At 39.0% G+C, this 23,968-nt stretch overlaps 1 protein-coding gene across 3 annotated transcripts in view; it reads left to right on the top strand.

Moving 5' to 3' along the window:
- CTNND2 (catenin delta 2) overlaps window positions 1-23,968 on the top strand; it is a 1,151,766-nt gene that overhangs the window by 484,101 nt on the left and 643,697 nt on the right. The window lies entirely within an intron of this gene.

The raw sequence follows: 23,968 nt of genomic DNA, 5'->3' as shown, positions 1-23,968 counted from the left end.
CTGCCAAACAATGTTAGAAGGGAGCATTGCACAACTTTAAATGAGCATGTTCCCTAATTGATCAGCAACATAACAACAAAACAATGTTAACCGGAACGACTTTAAGTGAGGAGTTACTGTACATTATTTTCTAAGTTTTCCAGACAATCGCCATATGAAAAAAAGAATCCTCTGGTTTCTATGATTGATAGGAGATGGGGGGTTTTAAGTCATGCTTCTTGGTTTTATCAACAGCCCCCAGGTCATTTAAAAATCTCTAAAAGGGACTGTTCAATCTTTTAAGGAGTTTGGGAATGTGATTGTTGATTTGTTTCAGGAAAATGTTAATAGCTGCACCAACTCAAGAGATTTCATCTAAAATGTTTTCAACATTTGTCACTGGCCCCAGATACCTTTTACTTGTCAAAATTTAGAGTTTCTGGGTTTTAGAGTATTTAAAAAAAATATTTGAAATTGCATGGTCCAAAGCAGGCAGCTAATAGGTTAACATCAAATCAAGCTTTTCAGAATTAGCACATTCATATGAAATTAAACAATAATCTAGACCATGGCATTGTATCTGTCTTGTTTTTATTTGGAGCATTTAATAAAAGTCTTTAGTTTTCTTAGTTCTAACTTTAAAAAAAAATAGAATTCCTTATTTCCAAGTCGAGTCAAACATTAAATGATGTAAGTGTGGGTGAAGTTCACACTTACTGATAATTCATCCATATTTCAGTTTGTCCTTCTAGTTTCAATAGGGGTTTAAACAGAGGCATCAAAATCTGGGTAGGGTGAATTGCTATATTAAATAAAATACAGTGCAATCATACATGCCACAAAATGATAACATTATAGTGTCTGGGCTATCAAGGGGTCATCATCTCTGGAAGGAGGCTTGCTTAAAATACTGCATTTTAATATCTACTATTCGGCAAAGAGAAATGCTTTTCACATCATAATTGCTCTTTCAGTATAATGTGATTTCAATAATTTAGTTTATATGTCACCTTCTTGTTTTGTTCATTCAAACACTAAGAGCAAATTTGTAAAGAAACAGACTGAAAGTGATTCCATTTTGTATGTAATGGTCTTCAAGACTGATGGTCGTTATTAATTCAGATGTTAATCGATTTTCCCTTGAATTAGAGGTGAAGATACTACACACTACTGAAATCCCTCAAGGGATTCTTCTCCTGTAGATTTACTGTTAATGCAATGACTTCTATAGCTATAATGATGCTCTGGGCAGTTAGCAGGTTTTCAAAACAAAGTAATGAAAATTAATTTCTAAGTGTCTCAAATTTTCAATACCGAAATCATTTGAAGTAAATTCTTGGGCGTGGTGAATAAATGATAATTGCTATAAGGAAGCTGATTAATTATTGATTTGGGTTCGAATAGGATTAATGCTTTTATAAAAGTATCTACAATTAAGATTGGATAAGCTCACATTAACATGTACTTTTTTTTGGTGATACTATTTTAAACAATATCTTTAGGGCATTCATAGTTTTGGCATTGACTGACAGGGGAAAACTAAGGTGGTAAGGACAATTTCAAGGAGCTGATTGAAGTCCTGAGCTACATGAACTGTTTCCACTGCATGAATATTTTACATGTGGAATAACAGGAGAGTTTCCTGCTTACAAATAATTTCATTTTCATTTTGTTACTATTGTGATTAGGTTATGACAAATTCTATTTTTAGTCCAGGAAAATGTAAAATATATGGACCCAGAATAATCCCCTTAGACTCATGTGCATTTTTGCCTTGCTATCACCGAGCATGAAAGGAGGGCTCAGCTGCCTCCAAGACACCAACCCTCTTTTTGAATACAGACAATATGGCAGCTTCTTTATGGGACTGAGGTTTATGCTGAGGAAAAGGGAGGAGACTGGATGGGACAGTGGAAGGAGCAGGCAGGTCAGCGTGAGACCCAGGGAAAGGTTTGTGATGCCAAGGCCGCCCAGAGAGGGGGGTAAGTGGGGCAATTTGTCTCAGGCCCCGGGCCCCACAGGGGCCTCCACGAGAATATAGCATTCCATAGTATTGCAACTTTTTTTTTATGGAGGGGGCCCCCAAAATTGCTTTGCCCCAGGCCCCCTGAATTCTCTGGGTGGCCCTGTGTGATGCAAGTTACCCCCTCTCTAGTGCAACAAGGAATACTTGGTAAAGCTCATACAGCCCAATGTCTGTATGATATTTTCTACAGAGTCCTTTCCTGAGCGTCACTTTCCCCATCTGTAAATTGGGGACAATTTCCTTTATGAAGCACTCTGAGATCTGTAGGTGAAAATTGTTATAGAAGTACTGACTTTTATTATTTTATGTTAGTAAAAGGAAACGGTCCTTAGCACAATATGCTTCTCTATATATCATAGCAGTAAGCAGGAGGCCTGGCGTGGGCTGCTGGGCAACTGGGCATTTACCAGAGAGTCAGCCTCCTAGAATGCCACAGTAAGGAGAGTCCAGATGAACCCGTCATAGTCATCAACAGAATCATCTTTGATGGGTTCACTAGCACTCCAACAATTCCCTACTGAGCCCCCTTGCATCTTCTCTGCTCAGTTCTTCATAGAAGGCAATGTAGTAACCATCCCTCTCCACCACCACTGTTCACAGCTCTTGGACCTTTTCCCTGCAAGACCTGGTCCCTTCCCTGCTGTCCACAAATAAGTCTGGCTCTCTAGCACTCTGTCTGGCTAAAAAATATAAATTGCTAGTGGGAGGGAGAGGACAGAGCCATGCTGTGTATGTAGCAGGTGCTGCGAGGTGGAGTGCAGGAGGAAGTGCAGAAGGAGCAGACACAGAGGATTGCAGGACCCACAAACACACACTCACGCAGACCCACACAAACACATCCACTACTAGAGTGAAGTACAAAAGGAGAATACAAAGATGAGGAGGGTGAAGGTGGGTAGGAGCCCTGTACTTGGGAGTAAAAGGGGAGCAAAGGAGGTACAGAGATAGCAGATACAGGAGGTAACAACAAGTGTAGGAGTGAAAGCAGGGGTCAAAAGCTTGCAAGGAAGGAGGGTGGGACACTGGAAATGGAAGGGGTAGAATCAATATAATTCTGAAATCCCCCCCCCCCCAACGTTTGGAATTCCCACATTCACAAAAGTCTGAGAAGGGAAGGGAGATCACCCTGTACAGATAATAGTGAAACAAAGAAAACTGTAGAAACAAAGAAAACGTCAAGCTAGTAATTAAAAAAATTGCCATAAATCTGCTGTGTGGGTTAATTTCAGCATCATCTTCTTTATCTGGTATGTTCTCAATTTTTTCAATAGCCAATTGAGTTAAAAGTCTATATGCACCCCACTTCCCCAGCAATAATGTTCCTCATGATCAAATATCTGTGAGATAGAAAAGCAGTAGAGAACTGCACCTATTATGGTATTGTGTGTTTAAGTAAACTCCTTGACATTTTTGCAATGGGGTACCATTTGTTCTACAGCATTTTCAAAATGTACTTGAGGGATAAAGGTAGGATCACAGTAGAGGTGGTAATGCAGTTCCCAGGTGGATGAATTATGAGGCCTCGAATGGAGCACAATGAAATCTTGAGAGAAAGAGTGAGTGCATTGTACGCTTCTTTTTTATAGTATTTAAGGTATTCTAAATATATGAAACAAGTCTTTTTGAAACTCACTTGCTTCTAAAATCATACTTAAACAAGTGTAAAAAGAGCTAAAATCCATTTTGCTGTGGACCCTTTTCTGAAAGCCAGGGTTTTGACGAAGCTGAATAACCCTTTTAAATGAAATAATGTAGTTAACACTGAATCCTTCTAGTTAAACAGTTCATTAAAAAAATCTAATTTTAATCTCCAAAGATAAAACATTCTTTATCTTTAAAGAGTATCTGGCAGAAATGAGTCAAAATCAGAAATTACAATTTTTGCTGATGTTTATGTGCCTGCATCTTGAAACTTAAGACATCTGAAAAACTCACTTTTTAAAATTAGTTTTGTTTACAAAAAAAAAAGTGAGTACATACAGATTTCTGCAATGATGTCACCATTTTCTGAAGTCAGTTTAGTCCATTATTCAGCAGATCTTTCTGATCATGAAGAAATAATCAAACTGGACTGATTGTAATCAGCATATTTTAATACTGTGAACATTTTCATTATTTTTTACACTTTGAAATAATTATCTCAAAAGATTTAAAGGGATTTTTGTTTTGTTTCTTTTTAATCTTGTCTGTTCCTTGGGGATTGAGCACCCAACACCAAGGCATACCAGCAGCTGAGTGTATGCCTACATTTGAATTTTTATCATGGTCTTTAAAAAAGACTGGAGAAGGGCGAACTTAGTACCTTGCTTTTATAGGGGAACATGACATTCTCATCAGCAAACTAAGGAAATGTGGTCTAGACGAAACTATGTAAGGTAGATGCAAAACTGGTGAAACCTGTACTCAGAGTAGTTATCGATAGTTCACTGTCAAACTAGGAGGACATGTCTAGTGGAGTCCCACAGGGGTCTGTCCTGTTATTATTCAGTATTTTCATTAATTACTCGGTCAGTAGAGTGTAAGCTATGTTTTAAAAAATAGTGGATGACACCAAGCTGAGAGGGGTTACTAGCACTTTGGAGGACAGGATTAGAATTCAAAACAACCTTGACAAATTGGAGAATTGGTCTGAAATCAACAAGTTGAAAATCACTAAAGATAAGTGGAAAGCATGCACTTGGAAAGGAAGAAAATCAAATGCACAACTACAAAATAGGCTATAACTGGCTAAGCAGTATTTCTGCAGAAAAGGATCTGGGAGGTTATAGTAGATCACAGCTTGAATGTGAGTCAATAATGTGATGCAGTTGCAAAACAAGTTTATGTCGTTTTAGGGTGTGTTAAAGGAAATGTTGATGTCAGATATGAGATAATTGTCCTGCTCTACTCAGCACTGGTGAGGCCTCAGCTGGAGTACTGTCTGGTTTTGGGCACCATGCTTACAGATGGGGGGCAAATTGGAGAGAGTCCAGAGGACAGCAACAACAACAAAAAATGGTTTAGAAAACATATATGAGGAAAGGCTTAAAAAAAAACTAGACATAAAAAGAAAAAGACTGAGTGGGAAGAGAAGATTGAGTGGGGGGACCTGGCAACAGACTCCAAGTATGTTAAGTGCTGTTACAAAGAGGATGGCGATCAATTGTTCTCCCACTCCACTGAAAGTAGAACAAGAATTAATGAGCTTAATCTGCAACAAGGGACATTGAGGATAGATATCAGACAGAAAAAAATCTAACTATAAAGATCGTTAAACACTGGAATAATTTTCCAAGGGAGGGATGATCTAGGTGTACTTTGTCCTGCCTCAGCACAGGAGACTGGGCTAGATGAGATCTGAAGGTCCCTTCTAGCCCTATATTTTATGATTCCATTATTAACACACATGAATGTACACTATTGTAAATTTGAATATAGACACTAATACAAATATTTGCTCCAGGGCATAAATGTTTTTGTTAATTTTATAGAACTGTCGCCTAGGGTTAAACACAACCAACAATGTTTGTGTCCTGTACACCCTAGAATTAATAATCAAATTAGTTAACATGTTAAAATATTACTATCAATTGAGGTGTGGACATAGCCTATCAGAGCATACTTCTTTTTAGAAATAATTGAATTATTCAATCTCTGCACAAACAGTTGATACAGGAGTTGATATCTCCAGTGATGACCTGTTCAGTGTGTTATCAGGACTAACTCAGTCAGTACCCCGGATAGAGCATTTGTCACTTTTAGAACCTGACTTGTCAGTGACCTTCCTGGCTACCTGCTCTGTGTCAGAGCTTTAGCAGCTGCTGTGTCTGTCAGTCATAACCTAAACAGGAAGCCAGTCACAGTGTGAGTTCTCAGCAAACCTATTCTTCTTACCTTACATGTACTATCTTGCCTTGATATGACATCTTAACACAACAATCTGCATCTGGGATATCTGACAAACAAGATGATGATGAACAAAAAGATTCCCCAACCCCGTGAACATAATTTCAAATTGTATTTATTGATGAGGTATGCAATTCATTTAGACCCAAATGGACATCACCTCATAGTGATTTCAGTGTTTTTTCTTATAAATAATATAAGCATGTGTTCTTGAAACTGCAGATTTAGGAAACAATGTACAGGCTAAAGAAATGTCATTTCTATCCTCATTTTTGTATCTTGCTCTCATTTTGAGTGTAATTCACACATTTGTGCCTTGGCAGGTTGAAAGTTATGCCTACAGCTCAACTGTGAAGCACCATGTGGTTATGATTTGGATCAATACATGCATGCAAAAATCAATTACAGGCATGGACAAACAGCTCTTTATCTGTACAGTATTCTGATCCTGTGTTCTTTGCTGAGCTTGGTTTGTTTTCTCTAGATACAGTTTTATACCCATACTATAAGTAAGCTGTTCAACTAAAAAACTAAAATGTAAATATTAAGACAACTCTTAGGACTAAACTCTGTCCTTGGATGTATGTTTAGCTTCAGTTGCCTTAAGTGAGAGCGGCATAGCCACCTGAGGATGTCATTTGAATGGAAGGGCGGATGCCTTTCTCCCTAAGCTTATTGCACAAATCTTCCTAAGCAAAAGCTCTACTTATTTTTCTTTATCTTGAGTTTTCTATAGATATTTCCTGAATATTGTAACATTATTACAAGTAATGTTTTTAAATCATTGCATAGATAAGGTAAATTTTTATGGAAAAAAATGTATAGAAAATGAGAAATATGTTGCTGTTTGGGGCTTAAAGAGGCCAGAAGCATTTATATTTGTACATGAATCAGGGTTTCTGCATTTCTCAGTAGCATATGTATCATCTGATTTTAGTGGCTTCTGTGGAAATAATTTCTGTTAAGCATATACTCTAGTGTATAGTATCCTAGCCCATGTCTATAGTGCATATCTGCCTCTTTTGGAGATTCATAGGTAGTGCAATTTGTTTACTGGGAAAAATGTTGAGATAATTGTGCAGCAAATCAAATTTTGATAGCTAAATCCTTAAGGTCCATGATTTCTGGAAAAATAATCAAGTATAGGTGCAATACATTGTAACCTATGTAGTGAGCAGTGATTTTGTGTGTGCATTGCTTACAGTTTAAAAAAAAAACATAAAAATTTGCCACTTGAGAAGGAAACTTTCTGGACAACAAATGTGGATAACCAATCTAATTTATATCAGAATTGCACAAGCACATGCTAAAGGCTTGCTACTGATTTTTAAACATATATTTAGGTACTAGCAATGTGCATAAATGAATTACAATATTTTAATGTTATATTTTCAACAAAAAATAGTTTTTTTTTTCCAACCAGTATTAGATTCTGAATATGCTAAATGGCAAGAGAAAATATTTTGAAAAATTCTTTAAAATTAAACCTTGATAAGAAATGTAGACAAACCTAAAATATGATATGCTGACAGCAATCTTTGAATCTAATACAAAAATATTATTAGCTTTAGATAGTGTGTGTTTTTGTTTTTTTGTTTTTTAATTTACAATAGGCATAGTATACCAAGAATATGCTCTCCATTTTTTTCTCTGGGGACTTTTAATACGAGACTGTAACAACAACAACAAAACCAAGAGAGAAGTATCTTTAGGAATAATTTCAGGAAAAAAATGATGGGCTGCATAAGGGGCAATCTCTAAACTGTAAATGGTGTATTGCTTTTAGATAGCATTGGGGAATAAAATCTAGAAACATCTATAATTTTTATGACAATCCTTTTACAAACAGAGAAATAAAATACTTACTGTCACAGTAGGGTGTTCCATGTAGCTAAATCAGTTTCTATGTAAATCAATGGCTTTACTTTTGCTTTTTATCAGATGACCTGGTTATTTTGTTTTTGTTTTTACTCTCAGCTTCATATGAGTTTACTCTGCCCTTAAAATAAATATTTTTTCCCCTGTTTTTGGTGTCTGCATTTAAGTAGTTATCCTAAAGTTCAAATAAGAAAATGTGTGCATAGGAACAAAAAAGAGTCAGTTTAGGGACCTAGGAACAGTCCTATTGGATCAGACCAGTGGTCCATCTAACCCAATATCTTGTTTCTGACAGTGATCAGTATTAGATGCTTTGGAGAAAGGTGCAAAATACACCTGCAGCTGGTACTTAAGAAGAAACTTTCCCTATAGGCAGGTTATTCTATAACTCCAGTGGTTAGAAACTGGCTTATGCCCTGAAGCATTACAGTTTATACCCTTTCAAAAATCTTCTAAATGTTGATCCTAGTTATAGAAGTTCTTATTATTACAATGAATATCTAATTCTTTTTTTTTAAATCCTGTCCTGCCAAATTCTTCACCTCAGTGTTGTCTTAAGGCAGTGGGTCTCAAACTTTTTTACTGGCAACCCCTTTCACATCGCAAGCCTCTGAGTGCGACCCCCCCCAATAAATTAAACACACTTTTAAATATATTTAACACCATTCTAAATGCTGGAGGCAAAGCGGGATTTGGGGTGGAGGCTTACAATCCGTGACCCCCCATGTAATGACCTTGTGACCCCCTGAGGGGTCCTGACCCCCAGTTTGAGAACCCCTGTCTTAAGGCAATATATTGACTGCCACTGAATGTCGTGGAAGGATTGCCATTTAAGTGTCCCCACTGCATTTGGATTGTGAGGGAAGGGAAAAGGGGGTCTTCAGTGAGTGGAGTCAATGAGGGAACAAGAAGTGGCTAGATGAGGTGGAGCATTGACCCACCCTGTGCATTGGGTAGATTGGAGGTATTTATGCACTGCATTCCTGAAGGAACTCTCTCTCTCTCTCTCATCCATCCCGGATCAGCCGCAGGCAGTCAAGCTAGTTGCTGGTACCTCCTTGTGGCTCCAGGCTCCTGAAGTCTGGTACAGAGGGGAGACAACCCGTCCGCCTCCTTTTTTGTTAAATGAATAAAGTTTCAGCTTAATTAAACCATGCCCCTTGTATCTTGTCTCTCTTCCTATGTAGCTGGAACAATACATTCCACAGGCTAAATGTGTGCTTTGTGGGGGGTGGGGGGGGGGGAAATCCTGTTATCACTTCTAAATTTACTCCCTGTCAGTTAAACCACCTATTGAATGGTCTGTTTTTGTTAGGGTGACCAGACAGCAAGTGTGAAAAATCGGGACGGGGGGGTAATAGGAGCCTGTATAAGAAAAAGATCCAAAAATCAGGACTGTCCCTATAAAATCAGGACATCTGGTCACTATAGTTTTTGTGGTCAACTGTGCATGCACATGCACACAAATGTGGGAATCAATAGGAGCTGTAGATTCTAGGGCAGAATTTGACCCAAAGTAGCTAAGGCATAATTTTAGTGACATTATATTGCAAGTCATTATGATCACATGATAACATAATTTGTGTTTTAAGATTTTGATCAAGACCCTCACATTTAGAAAATAATAAAACTTTCAAGTGAAATTTTTATGCAGAGGAAGAAAAATTAGTTCTTGGATTACTCTACATTTAAATTGCATTTGAATCTTATCAAGCAGACACATTATCAATTAGACATATATGGTCCCTCACCAAAGGCTCTTAAACAAAGTAAGCTGTCATGGGATGAGAGGGAAGGTTCTCTCATGGATTGGTAACTGGTTAAAAGATAGGAAACAAAAGGTAGGCATAAATGGTACATTTTCAGAATGGAGAGAGGTAAATAGTGGTGTCCCCCAGGGATCTGTACTGGGCACAGTCCTATTTAACATATTCATAAACAATCTGGAAAAAGGGGTAAACAGTGAGATGGCAAAATTTGCAGATGATACAAAATTACTCAAGATAGTTAAATCCCAGGCAGACTGCGAAGAGCTACAAAAGGATCTCACAAAACTGGGTGACTGGGCAACAAGATGGCAGATGAAATTTAATGTTGATAAATTCAAAGTAATGCACATTGGAAAACATAATCCTAACTATACATATACAATGATGGGGTCTAAATTAGCTGTTACTACTCAAGGAAGAGATCTTGGAGTTGTGGATAGTTCTCTGAAATCATCCACTCAATGTGCAGCGGCAGTCAAAAAAGCAAACAGAATGTTGGGAATCATCAAGAAAGGGATAGATAATAAGACAGAAAATATCATGTTGCTTCTATATAAATCCATGATACGCCCACACCTTGAACACTGCGTGCAGATATGGTTTTCCAATATCAAAAAAAGATATATTGGAATTGGAAATGGTTCAGAAAAGGGCAACAAAAATTATTAGGAGTATAGAACGGCTTCCATATGAGGAGATATTAATAAGACGGGGACTTTTCAGCTTGGAAAAGAGGTGACTAAGGGGGGATATGATAGAGGTCTATAAAATCATGAGTAGTATAGAGAAAGTAAATAAGGAATTGTTATTTACTCCTTCTCATAATAAATGAGAAAGGGGCCACCAAATGAAATTAATCGGTAGCAGGTTTAAAACAAACACAAGAAAGTATTTTTTCACACAATGCACTGTCAAGCTCTGGAACTCCTTGTCAGAGGGTGTTTTGAAGGCCAAGACTATAATGGGGTTCAAAAGGGAGCTAGGTAGATTCATGGAAGATAGGTCCATCAATGCCTATTAGCCAGGATGGGCAGGAATGGTGTCCCTAGCCTCTGTTTGCCAGAAGCTGGGATTGGGTGACAGGGCAAGAATCACTTGATGATAACCTGTCTGTTCATTCCCTTTGGGGCACCTGCCACTGGCCACTGTCAAAGGACAGGATACTGGGCTTGATGGACCTTTGGTCTGACCCAGTATGGACATTCTTATGTTCAGACTCATTCAGTTCTGCTTATTACAGACATTGCTTTACACTGGTGACTACTTGCTATTGCTCAAGGTAGTGCAGCAGATAACTAAATTCTCTCGTGCTTAAAATGTTGCTAACTTGAATGTCAGTACTGCACCATTAGTTTTTATAACTAGTATAATTTCTTCACTGAACAATGGTCTCTTGCTTTTCATCTCAGCATGAACTGATAGCACAATGTTGAAACTTCTTTCATACAGGTGATGGTAGCAGTGTAGAGTTTAAAAAGCTTGTAGACTGGTGTTTCAGCAGCAGACACAGGAGGTTTTGACTAATTTGTTGACAGCAATGCTACAGTGCACAAGCCCACAGGCTAGCCCTCGCTGAAATGTCTGTTTACTCAGTAGTTCAAGAGCTGAATAAGCTAAAAGTATGTCACACGTTGTTGCTGAAGATTTTCTTCTTTCTTGAGTGTTTGTAGCTTAGAAAGAGATGATTGAATTCATTGACAAGTTTATTTAAAATAAAACAATTAAGGACATTTTTCCTTTTTAAAGAGACAAAAGTTATGCACCTAAGGGTAGGTCTACACTTACCCGGTAGTTTGGCGGCGAGCGATCGAACTTCTGGGTTTGACTTATCGCGTCTTGTCTGGACGCAATAAGTCAAACCCGGAAGTGCTCGCCATCGACTGTGGTACTCCAGCTAGACGAGAGGAGTACTGTGGAGTCGACGGGGGAGCCTGCCTGCTGCGTGTGGACCGAGGTAAGTTCGAACTAAGGTACTTCAAACTTCAGCTACGTTATTCACTAAACAATCCCAGTTCCCTCAGCCTCTCCTCATAAGTCATGTGCTCCAGACCCCTAATCATTTTTGTTGCCCTCCGCTGGACTCTTTCCAATTTTTCCACATCCTTCTTGTAGTGTGGGGCCCAAAACTGGACACAGTATTCCAGATGAGGCCTCACCAATGTCGAATAAAGGGGAATGATCACGTTCCTCGATCTGCTGGCAATGCCCCTACTTATACAGCCCAAAATGCCGTTAGCCTTCTTGGCAACAAGAGCACACTGTTGACTCATATCCAGCATCTCGTCCACTGTGACCCCTAGGTCCTTTTCTGCAGAACTGCTACCTAGCCATTCGGTCCCTAGTCTGTAGCAGTGCATGGGATTCTTCCGAACTAAGTGCAGGACTCTGCACTTGTCCTTGTTGAACCTCATCAGGTTTTTTTTGGCCCAATCCTCTAATTTGTCTAGGTCCCTCTGTATCCGATCCCTACCCTCTAGTGTATCTACCACGCCTCCCAGTTTAATGTCATCTGCAAACTTGCTGAGAGTGCAGTCCACACCATCCTCCAGATCATTAATAAAGATATTAAACAAAACCGGCCCCAGCACCGACCCTTGGGGCACTCCGCTTGAAACCGGCTGCCATCTAGACATGGAGCCATTGATCACTACCTGTTGAGCCCGACGATCTAGCCAGCTTTCTATCCACCTTACAGTCCATTCATCCAGCCCATAAGTCCATCCATCCAGCCCACTGTTTAAACAAATTTTTTTTTTCTAGCAGCATGCTAATTTAATTTTCCTGGCCAATATGTTATACTAAAAACTGAGGATGGGCCTGTAAGACATCACTTTATAAAGAAGTTCACCTCTATAGATTAACCAGGAAAAATTTGTTATCAGTGTCTAAGGGTAGTTCTGTGTAACACAGGTCCAGCTCTTGTATAGGCCAATGTCATGCATTACTTGGGTTTTGATGAAGTACAGGATCCTGTTAGAACATACTTTTGGTGCCAGGTTAAAATGCAGAGCAAGTAGGATAAGCTTTAACAAAGAGCCCACTGTATTGCTGTATAACCATGCAATTTTTCAACAATTTAGAGGGCATGATATTATCAGATTGGTGCAGGACAGCACTGGAAAGAAAGTGCGCTAGCAGAAAACATTAGAACTGGTCAAAAATGGGGAAAATATACATGAAAAAGTTGTGCTTTTTCATTGTTTTTTTTTAATATACCTATCACTAGAAAATATGCCACAATTAAAGTATAGTGTTGTGCTTTTCTTTTTAAAAAGAAGAGACTTTAGTGGGAAGGCTTTGATGGTCAACTCTGCGAAATACTTCACTCTGGGTAATCTTGGGGGAGAAATCAGTGGAACAGAATTTTACAGCTGCCGTGCAGCAGAATATCCCTGGTTTAATTAAACAATTTACAGTGAATTTGGTCAGATACAGCTACTAAGTTAGTTCTAAGTTTACAGGATCTACTTAGGAAAAAAACTTGGGATTTATTGTTTATTGGTAGAACTATATTCTACACTTGGCTTTTATTGGCATAGGTAGGTCTGTATATATAAAATAAAAAAATAAATATTTTATAAAATATAAAAAATCACAGCCTAACTGACATAGCTATTCTGGCACCGTATGGATGAGGCTTTAGGAAAATGAGGATATATTTCAGAAGTAGGGAGAGACTGGTTTTATGGGTAAATTATTGGGGGGAGGGTGTATGCATCATTATGAGATTTCACTGTATTCTCCAAAAAAGACAATTGTTTGATGTTTCTCATGAATATTTTTGGCTAAATACTTCACTTATTCCCTATGAAACTCCATTAACTTCAGTGGTTTGGACAAAGTTTAAATCAGTTCATTTTACATACATGCTTGTATTATGAAATAGGTCAGTTTCATTGCTTCAAACTGTGAAATGGGGAAACTGAGTCTTAGGCCATGCCTTCACTGGAGATTTTGCACTGATGCAGTTGCATCAGCTCAAATCCTTAGTGTAGACATGTTACAATGCTGTAAAAATTAGCTCACCTCTGATTCCAACTGGGGTAGAATTCATTGGGAAAAGCCGTTTGTAAATTAGTGTAGCTATATTGATGCAAAAATCCCCAATGCAGATGAGAGGTGGTGATTTAACTATGTATAAACCAAACATTATTCTCCTCTTCTGCTCCCCCTCTGCTTCCCTCTTCACTCAAGAAAATGACTTAATCTTTCCAAATATGTAAACTGGAGATAATACATATTAATCAAGCTACTTCTAGGTGCAGGGATCTTAAACCCTCTATTTTTAGATTATGCTTATGGTCAGTTTCATTGTCCCCGTTTGACAGCTGGGATAACTCAGATAAAGAGACCAAGGGATTTGCCTGGGGGACACAAGAGTCTACTACATCAGTTCTCAGCCTTTTTTGATCTGTGACACAAAACCTGGTGCAAGAATTATCTCACAATCAACCATGTCCCACAGCTGCATGCAGCTGAGGTGAGAAACTATTGGATGTTTTATGGGTATTGGGTTTATGGGTAATGATGGATCCTGGGTTGTGGTGTTAATGAGATAGCATGGCTGCTGGCTGAAGGGCTGATTTTGGAGTGTGGGGGCAGGACGTCTCCTGGTACTGAAGAAGTGTCTTCATTCTCCATTCTTCCCCACCCACTCACATAGCATGCAGCTCTGGGACAATGCCACTTCAAGAGGGTATGGAGCTCTAAGTTTTGCTTCAGTGCTTTTGAAAATCAGGCCTTTTATTTACATGCCCCTAACGGTGAAGGCTCTGCTCTGAACTTTTTGTATCCTTGCATGTTTGCCCTAATATTTGCTGGACTTTTCAGCTAAGATAAAGTGCAGTATTGGGGTAGCATTGCAGGGCAGTGCAGTCAGTGTCCTAATAAGTCTTTTCCATTTCGGTGCTGCTATAAATTGACTCATGAGAAAAATCAATCAGCATGGGATTCAATGCTGGCTGCTTTTTGAGAGTCAGAACAAAGTAGTAATAAAGCTATTATGGAGCTTCAGACCTCAACAGACAGCTTTAAAATAATTTAAAGATAGATTTCCAAGAAAAAGGGAGGTTTGGGGAAAATGTGAAGTTAATATATGATTATCTAGCCAAAGTGAAAGATAAGTTGTAGTTAACAAGAGAGCAGATGAAATTCAGGTTAATACAGCCATTACTTGAGTAAACTTATTATAGAGAAGGCTGGAGAATTTAGGCTCAGGTTTAACACAAACACATAGAGTTAATTTCTGAAGCTATATAGTTTTAGAAAAAGATTTTTTTTTTCTGCAGGTTGAAAAGACTTTTTGTATTTGTATGCCGACAAAAAAGTTTTGTCTTCAAGTGTTTGATATACTTTTAAAAGATAAAAAAAGCCTCAGAAAGCTGAGTGAGCATAATAGCTTGCTAAGAAAGGCACAAGAGATACATTTAGGTTGGTTTTTATATTATTGGAAAATACAAGAAAGGAAAGGTTATACCTGTGATAAAGAAAAATAACAAAGTAAATAATTCTAAGATTTATATTTTTCAGACCTAGTATATGTTTTGACATTTTCCTTATGCACAGATTATATTGAGATGAAACAATAGTTATACTAAATACCAATGTTTTAATTGACTCCCATTTTTTTTCTAATATAATAAACTCATGGTAAAGGGAAGGGGATGGCCATGAACTTCTTAAAAGATAACAAACATGTTTTATCTTTTCTTTTTCTCCAGAGTGGATCAGGTTTTTTTGTCTTTTGACATTGCACTCGATCAGTTTATTAACCTATAAAAACTCAATTAAATGTTCTTAATGAAATAAACATACATTTTAGAATCCCTATAGAATTTATCAAGAAAGTAAAAATGAAAATCTGTGAACCCATTAATAATCCATTTTGATTAAACATTTCTTATAATACTTACTTTGGAAAATATTTTAATAAGATTAAAGATGTGGTTTTTTTTGAAACCCTGCTGAAAGATAATTATTACTATGTCAGGTCTACACTACTAATGTTATAATTATGGCTCTGTCTGAGCTTGTAGCTTAAAGTCTTAGTACTTAAGGAATTGGCAAAAAATCACTCTGGGCTGAAACTTGGTGTGCAAACATGAAAATGAATTAATATACCTTAAATGATTATTTCATAAACTTTAAATTTACATTTTTTTTTTTTTTTTTTTTTTTACTTTTTTCCACTCATATCACTCTGAACTATGATTACTTTTATCGCCTTTGTGTGGGCACTTTCTGACACTTCAGTGAGGAAACAAGTTACATATTGTCGCTCTTTGGCCGTGGGGTGGCCAGTTTCCACAGACTTTCAGCAGGTTGGTTTCTGTTGTTGGAGGAAAATTGATGTCACAGAATCAGGTCTGGTCTGATGTGGGGTCTTTTGCAATATGTACAAGTTTTTATATGCATTTTGTACATAAGTCTTGTTACTCTGACACCAAGATACACTCTGTCACACACACGCAGCTCTGGAAATCCAGTTCAGCTGCCCTAAGCAACAGTCTTCATTGCTCTCACCTCAGGTCTCAAACCCTCTCACCTCCCGAGGAGCCTTCTCCTCCAGTCAGAAGATAACAGAGCAGCAACAGATTCACCCTTACTAGAGTCATCACATTGGCCTGCTACTGCAATTAAGATATCAAAGATCTTTATTTTAAAATCAAATTGCTGTGTAGGAAACAACTGAGGATGAGCTGAGAAGCAGACATAGGCATATCTCTGTGTGACCAGGCGGTCCTAGTGGGGAGCCAGCTGTGGTCACTCAATTAGGGTGAACTGCAGAAATGGGGCATACAATCTCCAAAAAGCTGGTGGATATTCCAACACTTAGATTCACCAAACCAGCACAAAACAGCTTCTTTATTACCTTACTGGTTACTCAGAAATCCAAACAATACAGTTCCCTTAAAGTGATCCCACCTCAGGCCCCCATCCAGGTACCCACATCAAATATGATGAAAATTTCTGTAAATCTTATTTCATCATATAAAAGAAAAGGTTCTACCAATCCCAAAGGATTGGACCCTCTCCGGTTATTGAATAGTTTAGATCTTACCCAAATACACGCTACAGCCAATTATTATTAACTAAACTAAAATTTATTAAAAAACAAGAGAGAGAGAGTATGGTTAAAAGATCAATATACAGACAGACATGAGTTCAATTCATTGAGGTTCAGATTCATCGCAGAGATGGTGAGCTTTGTAGTTGCAAAGAGTTCTTTCAGAAATACTTCATAGGTTATAGTTCAGTGTCCAAATCTCATATTCAGAGCGTACCAGCATAACTGGGACCTCAGTCTTGCTACTCAAACTTCCCCTGATGAAGCCTCAGCAGATGTGAGATAACAGAATCAGGACCCAAGGATTTTTTTATCCAATTTCATGTCCTTTTTGACGTTGGAGTTCAAAAGGTAATTAGGATGACTTTGAAGGAGGTCCATCACCAGTACTTAGCTATAGAATTAACACAAGACAATTTGCTTGTTCCTCCACCATTCATAGATTATTTGCTATACATTTCAAAGAGAGATGAATACAGAGATATCCTGTGTTTACAAATCATTTAAATGATAGGCTGTTCTTTTGACCTCTGAATTATCAGAATACATCATAGACAGGGACTGTTGATTACATTGTCGACCCTACTCATACATATGTAAATACACAAATGTTATCCCTCCACATGTCTTTTGAGGGTTATTTATTTTGGAGGATGTTTAACCCTTTTTGGCCATGCATCACATCTGCAAAGCGGTTTTCATGAGGTTTGTTCTAATCTTAAAATCTTAGGATCTCACTGAGTGCTGTGATGCTCTCAGCAGTGATGCTCTTAGCAGCTGCTTAACACTGTCAGCAGTCCTCCCATATTTCCTATGCTGAAACTCCAGAAGTTTAACAACACAGAGACACTTACTGCTACCTCACCATCTAAAATCACCAAACTGAAGTCCATGTAAAAGCTCAATTTATTCCACCAACAGTTTCTCTTTAGCCTTCTCTGACGTGGTAGTCCTGCAAATATAACTGGTAAAAATGTTTTTATTTGGTAATGTAAGCATCACAATGCACACCCCACGCTTGAGAATGTTACGCTGACTTGTGACAACCCTGAAGGATTTTGGATCTATAAACCACAAATGACACTAATAAAAAGTAAAACTCATGAAATGTCCAGTGCATTCTGTGAGATTAGATGCAGTGTGACTCTATGACCTTTGAAAAGCTCTCATTTGTTGTGAAATAACAGAGCCATGGAAGTTAAGTACACCTTACTGACCACAGCCATTAATAATTTGGCACCATTCTGTTATTTTCCTGTCCTTGTGACTCAGATATCACAACAGTTTGGCCTTGGTGTTGGAGAACTGAAGAATCAGGGTCATAGTGGAGACTGAAGATTGACAAAAAAATAAGCTTGTCCTTCAAACCATTTTCCACTCACTTCTGCAAAATTTGTTCATTTTTGCAAGACCAGTAATTTCCCCGATAAATAATCCAGCTGCTTTCTCAGTGTTCAGGGCAGTCTCATTCATCTGGGCAGACAGTCCTCCACATTCTCTCTTGGTACTGTGGCAATAGCCACTGTATAAATCACTGAAATAGTCTGTTTTAAGAACAGTGAATGGGGATACATGGCAAACTAAATTCAGTAGGCAGACAAAAAGGCTTTTGCCAGATCATGGTGTTATGAACTGTTGGGTTTGGAGCGTATGCTGAACAATTTTGATGGAACTTGTCCAGTAAAGCTGCGGGGTTGTGCCTCACTATTTATACTTAGGGTCCTTGACCAAAAAACCCACATTTTTTTGACATTGTAGTATGTGATCATTCGTATACTGGGCCAATTCTGCAAGGAGGTGAAGGACTTCAACAAAATCAATAGAAATTGAGCTCTTCCAGAGGATCAGACTCATATTCAGTGTAATTGAATTATGTCAAGAAATCCATGTGGCAGTATTTTTAAAGGAAGCAGTGGTGACATCTCTGTTAAGAGACATTTTTCAACCAAGATGTACTGGGGAAATTATAGGTCTCTAGCCTGACATTGCTATTCAATGTCTTGGAAAAAGTACTAGTGACATTTCAGTAATAGTAATTTCTAAGGTCAGAGTTAGAGAACTCCAGCTCTGAGACCATCATGGTCAATCCTGAATAATGAGGTAGTCTTGTTGTTGGTTTTGTTTTTATATATTTTTATATGTGCATTATGCAGTACAATTAATTATTGCATCCTACTGAGTCATCTTGAAAATAATATTTTTATACCAGCAGTGTATTTATACTGATTTAGATTATATTGAGTAGAATGATCTGTCATCAATATTAGATGAATTCTCATTGATCATAAGAACATAAGAACAGCCACAATGGGTCAGACCAGAGGTTCATCTAGCCCAGTATCCTGTCCTCTGACAGTGGCCAATGCCAGGGGCCCCAGAGGGAATGAATAGAACAGGTAATCATCAAGTGATCCATTGCCTATTGCCCATTCCCAGCTTCTCAAAAACAGAGGCCAGGGACACTGTCCCTGCCCATCCTGGCTAATAGCCATTGACGGACCTTCCCTCCATGAATTATCTAGTTCTTTTTTTAATCTTGTTATAGTCTTGGTCTTCACAACATGCTCTGGCAAAGAGTTCCATGGGTTGACTGTGCGTTGTATGAAGAAAATACTTCCTTTTGTTTGTTTTAAACCTGCTACCTATTAATTTCATTTGGTGACCCCTAGTTCTTGTGTTATGAGAAGGAGTAAATAACACTTCCTTCTTTACTTTCTCCACACCAGTCATGATTTTATATTTGATCATCAGCCACTTGTTTTGATGTGATACTTTTTATTATCCATATGTGCCTTTGGAGAATAGATACGGAGAATTTTGAGTGCTATGGCTGCAGTTATTATTGCTATTCAGAAGAAACTGAGCTATATGTTTCTCAATCCATACGGTGTACTGAAGAGCTAAAGGGTGTAATAAGAAAGTGTTGCTGAAATTTATAACTTGATGATTTCTAGCAAAAGAGGTTTGTTCAGGTAGGAAGGATGGAAAGTGTGTTGCCATAGGCACCCCAGTTTGGATGGTAAGGTGCTTTGATGGATGATGTGGTATGCTGCCAAGGTATGTTGAGGTCTGGCATAGTCAAGTCAGGATTTTACCAACTTAAGAATGTTATCTTTTTGAAAAGGACTTAAGAAAACCTTTGAGCCCGCAGCTCATAAGAAAGCCAATATCACAATTATTGTCAATTATGGATAAAAAGATTCTGTCTACATGTGTCTTACATTCTACCTTTTGACTTTATGTGCTGCCACTGCATTGGCTTTCTGCCAGCACAAAGTTAATATACAAGAAATATGGCTTTTAAACTCCTTTATGAACTTAGCCCTTATTGCCACCATGAGCTTCTGACACTCAACAATAAAATACCTATAAATCTGGAGACATTGAGTTTAGGTCCCCAAGTGTAGAGAAACAAAAGCAGTATACCTTTTATATTTACATCTGTCACAGGCATTTCAGATTTTTTACCATTGAACCTAAGTGCCTAACCTAACCTAAGTGCCACAGGTAAGATTTTCATAAGTGGTCTGATTTTGAAATCTTTTTATTTAGGAATTTATTTTGAAAATACCCTCCTAAAATACCATTGACAGACAGGCTTTATAGAAATACAGTGGCAACAAATGTAGCATCAAATTAAGTTCAAAATAGAGTGCTATAATCAGAATTCTGTTCACAGGTGGCTGTAGGGTGACCAGATGTCCCGATTTTATAGGGACAGTCCCGATTTTTGGGTCTTTTTCTTATATAGGATCCTATTACCCCCACCCCCTGTCCCGATTTTTCACACTTGCTGTCTGGTCACCCTAGGTGGCTGGAGTCATGTTAGTTAAGAAACATTTTCCCTTTTAGGCTGCTTATTTTGCTCATGGTTCTGAAAAACATTTAAATGATTTAGCTTTAGAGAGATGTGTTTTCAGTAAAAAAAACACAAGTGAATATTTAGACTTTGATTGTGCTTTTAATTAGAATTATTTTTTAATAGGGACATTCAGATTTTTTTTTAATTTTATATAACAGAGTGGGAATGCATTCTACAGGCTTTAAGTGGGAATATCAGTAGAATTAGAATAGCTTATTATATGTGGCAGGCTTTCCATAGGACTCCATGAATTTCCAGGTTGAAATCTGAGTGGGAGCAGCATCACCTCGTACTCCATGTTTTTTTTTCCTCTTAAAGGGCCTGATCCAGACCCCTTTGAAGCACATAGGCTTTACACCAGGCCTGCAGTGATGGAAGCCAAAGGCAGCATGGCTTCTGAGCTAGCTATACTCCCAGAAGGAAAAGAAGCCAAGAACAACAAAAGAAGATAGGCTCTCCATATGGGTATCCTGAGATCTGTGGCATTTGAGGGCTTCACACCCAGGCCCTGGCCTCTTGCCCCTTTCAGGAAAATGCAGTAAGAATGTAATGATTTAATAATAAGATGATTTAGAGTTTTTGTTTCCCTCTTGCAAGGAGGCAGGGGTGGGATTTTTGCATTCCGACACAAAATGGGATATAAAAGGCAATAAGAAAAAGTTCTATAAATACATTAGGAGCAAGAGAAAGACAAAGGAAAGTGTGGGTCCTCTACCTAGAAAGGGAAGAGAGCTAATAAAGGATGATACCAAAAATGCTGAAATGTTTTATGCCTATTTTGCTTCCATCTTCACTAAAAAGGTTAATTGTGACCAGATCCTCAACACAATTAATATTGACAAGGGGAAAGGAACACAAGCCAGAATGGGGGGAGGCGGGGGGACAGATTAAAGGATATTTTGAAAAGTTAAATATATTCAATTTGACAAAACCAAATAAAATTCATCGTAGGTACTTAAAGAATTTAAGCAATCTTGGAACCATTAGCATAGTTTATGTTAAACTTATGAAGAATGGGTGAAGTCCCAGAGGACTGGAGCTGCAAACATAGTACTTGTCTTTAAAAAGGGGAACAAAGAAAACCAAGGAATTATTAGTCAGGCAGCCTAACTTTGACACCTGGAAGGGTATTGGAGGAAATTATTAAGCAATCAATTTGTAAGCACCTAGAGGATAATAGAGTGATAAGTAAGAGCCAGCATGGATTTGTCAAGAACAAATCATGCCAAACCAACCTGTAATTTTCCTTTGACAGCATTACTGTCCTAGTGGAGGGGGAGAAGCTGTAGACATGGTATACCTTGATTTTAGTAAGTCTTTTGACACAAGTGCACATGACATTCTCATAAGCAAACTAGGGAAATGTGGTCTAGATGTGATGAATGCACAACTGATTGAAATACTTCACTCCAGTGGTTCCCAAACTTGTTCCGCCTCTCGTGCAGGGAAAGCTCCAGCGGGCTGGGCCAGTTTGTGTACCTGCCACGTCTGCAGCTTCGGCCGATCGTGGCTCCCAGTGGCCATGGTTAGCTGCTCCAGGCCAATGGGAGCTGCTGGAAGTGGCGTGGGCCGAGGGACGTAATGGCCGCCACTTCCAGCAGCTCCAGTTGGCCTGGAGCAGCGAACCGCAGCCACTGAGAGCCACAATCGGCCGAACCTTCGGATGCGGCAGGTAAACAAACTGGCCCGGCCCACCAGGGGCTTTCCCTGCACAAGCGGCGGAACAAGTTTCGGAACCACTGCCTTACTCAGAGTAGTAATCAGTGGTTTGCTGTTAAACTTGGAGGACGTATCTAGTGGAATCCCACAGAAGTCTGTCCTGGGTCAGGTACTAATCAATATTTTCATGAATGACTTGGACAATGTGAGAGAATGTGCTTCTAAAATTAGTGGCTGACACCAGCTGGGAAGGGTCACAAGCACTTCAAAGGACAAGATTAGAATTCAAAGTGATCTTGAGAAATCGGAGAATTGGTCTGAAATGAACAAGATGAAAGTCAATAAAGACAAGTACAAATTACTATTCTGGGCGGGGAGGGGGGAATCAAGTACACAACTACAAAAAGTAGAATGACTGGTTTGGCAGTCATAAATTGATGAAATTGCAAAAAATGGCTAGTACCCTTCTGGGTTGTATTAACAGGAGTGTTTTGTGTAAACATGGGGACATAATTGTTTTGCTCTACTTGGCGCAGGTGAGGCCTCACCTGGAGTGTTGTGTGCAGGTTTAGGTGCCAATCTTCAGGAAAGTTGTGGAAAATCTGGAGAGACTCTAGAGGAGAGCAACAAAACTGCTAAAAAAAAGTGTAGACAATCTGACCTATGAGGAATGGTTAAAAAAAATTGGGCATGTTTAGTCTTGAGAAAAGAAGACTGAGGGGGTCCTGATAACAGTCTTCAACTATGTTAAAGCCATGGTTAGTTGTTCTCCATGTCCACTAAAGGTAAAACAAGAAGTAATGGGCTTAATCTGCAGGAAGGGAAATTTTGGTCAGATATTATGAAAAACTTTCCAACTACAGTAAAAGTTTTTTTTATCTGGCATGTTGGGGAAATGGGGGTGCCGGTTAACTAAGAGGGACGGAGTTTGGGTCCAGGAGGGGGCTCGGTGCTGGGGCGCAGTAGGGAATGCTGGGTGCAGGCTCTGAGAGGGACGTTGGGTGTGGGAGGGGGCTCAGGGCATGGGAGGAGTTTCGGGGGGCCGGATCTGGGGGGCGCTCACCTTGGATGGCTCCCCACAAGCAGCGATCTGTCTCGGCTGCTCCTAGGCAGAGGTGCGGCTAGGTGACTCTGCACACTGCTCCTGCCCCACCCCGAGTGCTGCTCCCGCAGCTCCCATTGGCCAGGAACAATTTTTCCTAAAATACTTAATTAGCTGTAGAAAAAAACAAATGAATATGCACAGATACATGTTCATATCATTGTAATTTATGTAGGATTTTTTTTTTTTTGCAGGCTCAATAATAAAAATAATGTTCAGTTGTCTCTATTTTTTACTGGACCTAAACAGAATAGAAACACAAATAAGGTGCTTTGCATGTCCTTGTCTTTTTTTTTATTGTTTCTTTTGCTTTTTTTGGTTGCTTTTTTAAGACTTGATAACTACAAAATCTACTGTGAAAAGTGATATTAACAAACACACAACTATCACTTTTCACAGCAGACTTACTCATCCCTGGCAATCCTGTCAACAAACTGAGCCCTGGATGGGGAGGTGGGTTTGGAAGCAGTGTGCCAGGGGCAATGAGGCACTTGGGAAGGCAACAGGGGCCAGAGGGGATGGGGCGGGGAGCTTGGGGAATGGAGCCCAAAGCGCGGTGGCTGGAGCCCTTGGGTAGGTGGGGAACTCACTGGCCGCCTGCTCCTCCAGCTTTTGTGTCTCCAGAGAGGAGCCACTGCTTTGTGCCCCCCTCCTCCCTCCAATAACCACCCAGGAGGATGTGGCTGCAAGCAAAACCCCTGGTGACTGCATGCAGCCATGGTGGCTGCATTTGAGAAATGCT

The sequence above is a fragment of the Trachemys scripta genome, chromosome 2 (genome assembly GCF_013100865.1).
Source record: "Trachemys scripta elegans isolate TJP31775 chromosome 2, CAS_Tse_1.0, whole genome shotgun sequence".
Taxonomy (NCBI): Eukaryota; Metazoa; Chordata; order Testudines; family Emydidae; genus Trachemys; species Trachemys scripta.
The sequence above is the reverse complement of the archived record's forward strand: the minus strand, read 5'-3'. Positions and strand labels throughout refer to the sequence as shown.